This window comes from Anoplophora glabripennis, unplaced genomic scaffold (genome assembly GCF_000390285.2).
Source record: "Anoplophora glabripennis isolate ALB-LARVAE unplaced genomic scaffold, Agla_2.0 scaffold13, whole genome shotgun sequence".
Classification (NCBI taxonomy): Eukaryota; Metazoa; Arthropoda; class Insecta; order Coleoptera; family Cerambycidae; genus Anoplophora; species Anoplophora glabripennis.
Genome location: NW_019416478.1, coordinates 164,509 through 172,359, shown reverse-complemented (window position 1 = coordinate 172,359; position 7,851 = coordinate 164,509). Strand labels below are relative to the sequence as shown.

Here is a 7,851-nt window from a genome sequence, read left to right as displayed (position 1 = left end):
TCGAATTTTAAATTTATTACGACGCTAATTATTTTTTAGAATTAAACACAAAAAAGTTAAAAAAGTGATAAACATTGTATTTTGTGGTATTCTATGCACGCAGTTATGTCAATATTCCTTAATTAATCGACCTATTGTACATCAAGTTGGAGATTTTAATAACATTTTTCTCAGAAATGATTGAGTTTAGGAAGGTTTTTTGTTTATTTTAATGTATTCTATCGTATGTTAAAATTAAGGCACTCAAACTTCTAACACCCTGTATATTATGCTGTCGATAATAATACCTTTTTGTTATAAATTTGCTATTTTGCCGGAATAACTATTACATTTTTCTTGATTTTTTTCTATTGTTTCCTTGGCAAACTCAAATTTTATTGATCGATATAATCTTTCAGACGAAGCTCAGGTATTGCGACATATTACTTCTCCATTCGAAGATGTAAAAAATTTAAGTTCTACACACTTCATAATTTCATATTACACACTTCTTTAACACCATAACCTAATATAATAAATAAAAACCATATAATAAACCCTAAATTCCTTAACTTAAAACCCAGTAAGTCTACACTGCATAATTATTAAATCCATGAAAAAGAATTATATAAAAACAACAAATAACAACAATGTAAAGGTATAAATAATATAGAAAGTAAAGAAAAATGAAAAAAAGTATAAAAAACAGTAAGATTAAAAATATTAAAAACAAAAAAATAAAAAAATTGTTGCTTTATAAACTGTAACTTTAACATAGCGAGGAGATGGGGGGTTATGTAATATTGTGCTTGGAGAGTGTACATTTTCAGGTAATAAAATTTTAATTTTTCAGTGTAACATAAAATTATAAAGTGTGTAAATCGTAAATTATGGCTCTGAACATCATATGCTATGTCATATTAGTGGTTGCTTAATTTCTAAAGGATATATGTAATCGGGAACATTTCAGTAGCACTTTTTGTAATCACAATATATTTGCTATATTAAATTTTCAATTTTTGGCAGTGAATTCAGATTCAGCGACCAAAAAACTTTTGTGATACCAAGTTTCAGTGATTTCGATTGAAAATTGACGCTGATAAAAATTTTCATATTCAAAACATTCGTAAAAATCGCCTCGCAAATTCTTATTTCATCAGCAACCTCTCTGATGGTGATCCTTCTATTATCAAGTACAATGTTAATATAAAAAATTACATTTTTCAATTATTTTCGCACCCTGTAGCTTGGAAATGTCCTTAACAACCTGTATGAAGTCTCCAATTCCGGAAAACTAAATTGTATTTTTCGCCAAGCGGATCGATTTTACTACAAGAGTGTGTATCTACTTATTTTTCATTATATTGCCTCGTAAACGCCGCATCGTGGAAAAAGTTATACGACCTCCTCAAAAAACTCCAATAAAGATTGATTTTACCGCGCACCTCTTTTATGGCCAATCCGTAAAGTAATAAACAAAGAAATTTAGTTAAATCTTAATTCCGTCATGGGATTTATATGGTCATAAAGATGACCGTAAAATATCCAAGGAATGACCGTTCGGCCGGTTACCTTTCTACTAAATGGAATGGAGGCGGTCACAACCTGCCAAGGTAGAAAAAATAGTATTTCAATTTTAAATTTTTACTTTAGCGAAATTTTTGGGGAATTTCTTTTGTTTTTAAGGCGCCGTAGCTCAAAATTTCCTCTTTCAATTAACATGCAGCCGTATATTTTTCAGCAGATAAAGCCTTAAAATTTATTATCACCGCGTGCGTTGTACAGAATTAATGTTCAAACTTTTCCAATAGCGGTCGAATAAATCATGGCAAGGAATCGCCGGTTTAATTCTATTCGCTGGCAGAATTAAGTTTTTCCAATGTAAATTCTGATACAAATCTCGTACATTAGTAAATCGGCACACAACTTTAACTAGGATTGTTAAAAATAGTAGTATGTTTTATAGCAAGGGCGTATCTGAAGTGTCCCTTACACTATCACTCTTTTGGACATGCTTAACCCAGAAATTGGGAAGCGAAAAATATAAACTAAAACTTAAAAGTATCTTGCCTGTGTTATTAAATTTGTACAAAAGTAGAAATTGTTTTAATTTACGGCAATTCCTGGATAGCAAACATCAAGTTGATAAAATACATTTTGATTTGCTTAAAGAGACGTTTTTGTGTAAATAATTTAATATTCAGTAATCAGATAATGATAAATTACATTTAAATGTGTTTTTCTGTTCCTAAAGAATTCGAGTAAATAAGATAAATGTGTGTAACTAACAAAATACGCGTTGAATAAGGCCTTAGAAGCTAGTTTACCAACGGCGCCGTGGCTTAGTTGGTTAAAGCGCCTGTCTAGTAAACAGGAGATCGCGAGTTCGAATCTCGCCGGGGCCTCACAATTTTTTTCCTAATTTCTCATAAATAAAAGTTAGTTATCTTTAATAAATTATTCATATATATTTATCGAATTTAAAAAATCAGCCATACAACGAAGTTAGCACGTTTTTGTTTATAAGATAGCTTTGGTTAAAGATTTTTGTAGATCATTTCTTTTCCATGGTAAAATAAAAACATTTCTTTCTGTAAATGAATTGTGTCTGCGGTCGTGGCGTAACCGCTGTCAGTATTACTGATAGTATTGATGTGATATTGTTGAAAACATCAGCCTTAATTAATTGAACTCCAGTAAGTACTTTCGTATATATTATTTATAATTTAATGGATCGAGTTTTTTTATGGAAGCCATTAGATTGATATTGTTCCGCAATATTTCTCTTCAGTATATTTAACGATCATATAATGTGGCTGATATTTTTACCGCTTAATAATTATTGGAAATACGAATTTTAGGTTCCATGTTTTTAATTGTGAATAGGCGTAATATACATGTTTACTAAGTTTATTATTTATTGTCTCTTCAAGTTTTGAAATATATGCGTGGGTGTATGGTATATCGCAAATATTGTTACACAGTAGTGTAAATATGTAGATTTTGAGATACGGGATGTTAAAGATGCAACTAGTTTACTGTTTTCAACAATCAGATGTATTGAAAGTTTAATTATTTTTATGCACAATCACCTCATAATCGGATATTTATCTACGCATATGAATCGTCTAAAGTGATACTTTATCCACTAGTCGAATAAATTAACTTTACTTCACTAATAGAATAATGAAATTTAATTTATTTACTTATTAACATTAACATTTACATTTATAGTAATAGACATTTCGTTTTTTGTTTTATAACATTTAACTTTCCGTTAATAACAACCCTTGTAGCATTGTTGCTATCGTTTTCGGAACGCATAACATCTGCCGAAGTTTGTGATGAATTTGCACAAGTTACGGATGTCTCTTCTTGTAAAGAACAGTTATATTTTCCTTGGATTTTCCTTGCAATATCAAGTTTGATAGATATAGATTCCTCAACATAACTTTCTGCTACAGAAGTGCTCTTCCATCCACCACGCCGTTTGATGGTTGTAAGATCAGCACTTTTATTGGCCAATAAATTTATTGAAGTGCGCCTCATACAATGGCCAGTATATGCTTCTGGATTTGCGATATTCAGGAATGAAGGGGTACCTTCGCCAATGTTTTGATTCCAACAGGCTGAAAAGTACATTTTTGATTGATGTATCTTAAAAAGAATCTGTCTTGTGTTAAGCGAATTGGGCGCAGAGAAATATATTTTCTGCATATTTCAATAGCATTCACGCAAAATCCTTCTTCTATAATTGTAAATTTTCTTGAAATGCCCGTCGTGGTGTCAGGTATTGAAACAAGTTGGTAACTGCCAACGTCCTGACTAATTTTAAAATTTGTCAATTCGCTGCATCGTCAGGCACCAGAAACCCCCGTTATTAGTGCAACCTAAAATTCACTATATATTCAAAGTTCACTATATACCTAACAACATGTAAAAGGTAAAGAGATATTATCTTAATCATTAAATATTCTTTGTTGGAGACCCCAGTCTAAAATTCTTCAGTATATGCTCTTTCCAATACTGTAGCTTTTTTGTTTTGTATCCTCTCGATTGACTCTTGAAATAAGCAGTAAACTTGTTATATTTTCCAATATCTATTTTTTTGTAGACCTTTATAATAAATAGCCTTCAACATCGAATACTTCGATCACATAGATGAAATTGCATATTTTTTCTTTAAATTTAAAAAATACGATAGCATGACTTCTTCATTTATTGTCATTACTCTCCGTTTTTCCCTCCATTCGTTAAATTCGGCGAACACTTTTTCGTAATGTTCCCTGGATTTCGTTGGCAATAAATAGAAAATTGCTTCTTGAGCTTCTTCAAAAACAGCCACAGGAACACAATTACTTTCTTGCATTTTTACCAAATTCAGATTATTAAATAATTGATAATAAACAATGTACCATAGCAACCAGTATGTATAACAAAACCTACCACGTTTCATTGAGTACTTGTAAGAAATATCAAGTCGTGCGAATATTTTTTTATTAAATTCCAATAATTCCACTCCACAAATATGATTGTGATGTGATTATGGATAAAACGTATTGCATTCGTGTTTTGTCATAATGGTTTGGAGTAATCTATTTTAATCGTTAATAATGACAATAATTGACCTACTTTAATTTATCAAAGAGTTGAAATGAGCATACCAAATTTGTTTTTCAAGTCACATATTTAAATGCCGAAATGAGGCATAGAAGTTTGGAGCTTCATATTGGAATATTATGTACAAAACAAAATATAAAAAGACTAATTAGTTTCAGTACAAAGGTTAAAATTTTATATCACCTTGTATTTGAACGAAGGAAACGCCCCTTCATTTTCGACACGGTACTGTGCAACACCCTGTACAATTCTAAATTTATCTAAACAAATTGTTAATTTGTACGAAAAAGGTTTATGCAGGATAAAGGTAATTTTTTTATATTATTATAATAAAATTTGATGTATTATTTATCAGTGCCATTATTCATAAATTATAGCGCCTGTATCGAACGTCTCGTTTAATTTTATACCAATAATTAATTTTCACAGTTTAATTGATTGTTTATTGTGACAGGGGGCCGATAAACAGCCAGGCCGTCCATGATGTATGCCTGGAGGTTATCGTAAAATCGAAAACAAACAAATTTCCGATGTCAGAATCAATAACATTATCCTTTGAAAAAAAAAACGAGATGGCTGTGACAACGTCCAGTTAATATTGTTTGTTTTATCGATAATTATTGCTGCATAATAATTTAACTCTTTCTTTGTGGGCTGCCAACCACGTAAAACGTAGATATACAGGGTGGCCAAATGAAAACGAAACAGAGACATTTTCAGGAACTGCGTCAAGATTGTAGAAAAACGCGCGGACCCGTCGATTTTAGATTAAAGGAGGACATTCTTTGCTGGTATTTTTGACTCCGCCACTTTCACCCCCCAAGCAAGGGTAAGCATCACCCCAAAATATTTAAATGGCTTTGGGGGTTGAGTAACATTTCTTTTGAAAGCTCTTACAATTCTCTTTACAACATACTTTAAATTTTATAATTCCGCCCAATACTCTGAAAAAAATTTACATTTTAAAATTTAAATTATGTTTAGTTGCTTACTTACTACTTAGTTGATTAAATGTTCAAACTGATGACCGCCCGCTTCCATACAAGAATAAAGATTTTGTTCTAAACGTTCGCGCACATTCCGAAGCAATTCCGGAGTGAGTTTACAGCATTCGTCGACGATTCTTTGACGCAAATCTTCCAGCGACGCTGGCTGTGTTTTATATATTTTACTTTTTAGGTATCCCCACAAAAAGAAATCAAGGGCCGATAAACCCGGTGATCGTGGAAGCCACTCAATGCTGCCTCTTCTCCCAATCCAATGCCGTAGAAAACGTTGGTCCAAATGCTGAGGGACAATTAACGCATAATGCGGAGGAGCACCGTCCTGTTGAAAAATCAAATGATCATCATACTCTGGAACATTTAATGTTCATAAAGTAAAGCGAAATGATATCTACCCTTTCCGCAATGGAACAAACCATAGTGTCTAATTTTAACAATTAAATAAACTAACAACCAACGCTTGCAAATAATACTAGAAAATGATTTGGAATTCACTAATTTTACTTTCATTGGGTGTGTATAGCATTAATTTATGTTTTTTACAATTGTGCTTTTTTTACGAAAGTGACAACAAATCGCCAAAAACCAATGTAACGCAACAAATACTAAATTTATACCCTTGCTTGGGGGTGAAAATGGCGGAGTCAAAAATACCAGCAAAGAATGTCCCCCTTTAATGTAAAATCGACGGGTCTGAGCGTTTTTCTACAATCTTGATGCAGTTCCTGAAAATGGCTCTGTTTCGTTTTTATTTGGCCACCCTGTATATTATGATCACGCTTTAAATCATAACCAAAATTTAAATTTACCAATTATTTTTTTTGCTCTATCCATGTTGTTTTGTTTGTTAAAAGGTATTAAAAATAAGAAATATTAAATTAGTTTATAGAAAAAAATCAAATATTTCGCGTAGGTATTTTTTTATTAAAATTATAATTATAACGTCAATACTGACAGCAAACATCGATTCCTCACATCATTTTATATCAGACTGCACATTTTTGTCCTAAAATTTTGAGAAACAAGTGAAATACGACTAAAAAAATAGTAACAAAATCGGTTTCCTTCGACCTTCAAATATCTTGGGAACTATTCGAAATTTCCTAAATTTAAAAATGAATCCGTGATAGACATAAAATTCTGAACATTTTTGTTCATTTAGCCATTTCCGTATCTCTTAAAATAAAAAAGATACCTTAACTTTTAACATCTATTCCATTAATCTTAAAACATCTAAATCCTAGCTCCGCAGGGCAAGTTATGAGAGGTGTCACGTGACATCGAATCCGGAACCTTCTCAGGGCACAAGAACAAAGTCAGCGCTGATTGATGCGAAACCTTTGGAAATCACCATGTCGCCCTATCTCTCCCCATACTCCACCGGCAACATATTCAGTAATCGTCCCGTTAAAATCCCTATTAGTTACGAAGAAAACCGCCCCCCTCCAGTCAAAATCCGTCAAAAAAAGTGTTTTCATCCACATAATCACCTCCTTATCCTCCGGGGGAAGGTCTTATCGTCCGGCAACGGAAAATATCTCATATTTTCCCTCGGAACGGAAAAAATCTCGACCCGTCACCTACGCATCAAGTTTGGGAAGATTGCGTGTTATGTACGGTGTCAGAGGATAAATCTTTTTTCCCACGTGAGATTCTTTTGTTTCTGTCTACCCTTCTTGTTTCTTATAGTCCGGGAGCACGTACCGCAGAGGGCAATACTCGTATCTTACCATTTCTTATACAAATCTTGTTAGTATTGATACTAAAGTGCTTTATCAAAAAAAATAATTAGTAACTATATCCTAATAATGACTTTACGTTACGAATTATTCACTTTACACGAATTAGTAGCTAAAAGAAGTGTCCACAGATAAAAGTAAAATAAAATCTTACTCTCTCAATCTCTCAATCTTCTAGGCTGTTATCTCATCTCTCAGTACAAAAAGTAGATGGATAGATGGGTGGATGGGTGGGTTTTATAGGTGGTGCAGGTGGATGAATAAATATGCATATACATACATGAACGACTGGATAGAAAGATGTATAAATTCATAAATGGGTGGGTGGATAAAAAGATGGATCCAGAACTCTGCAACACGAATTATGCCATGAAAATGACGTTTTTAATCTATTTTCTGTTTTTGAATGAAATTGGACCAGCTTGTCTGACTCTATGATAATAAATTGGAATTAAAAGAGTGAAAAATCACGTCTAGTGAGCTGGTAGAATAATTTGATTTTTCATAAC

At 32.4% G+C, this 7,851-nt stretch overlaps 1 non-coding gene across 1 annotated transcript; it reads left to right on the top strand.

Moving 5' to 3' along the window:
• The first annotated feature begins 2,310 nt into the window (after positions 1-2,310).
• On the top strand, positions 2,311-2,384 carry Trnat-agu. The gene has a single exon. It is a non-coding gene; the product is annotated as a tRNA-Thr (tRNA).
• Positions 2,385-7,851: the final 5,467 nt, after the last annotated feature.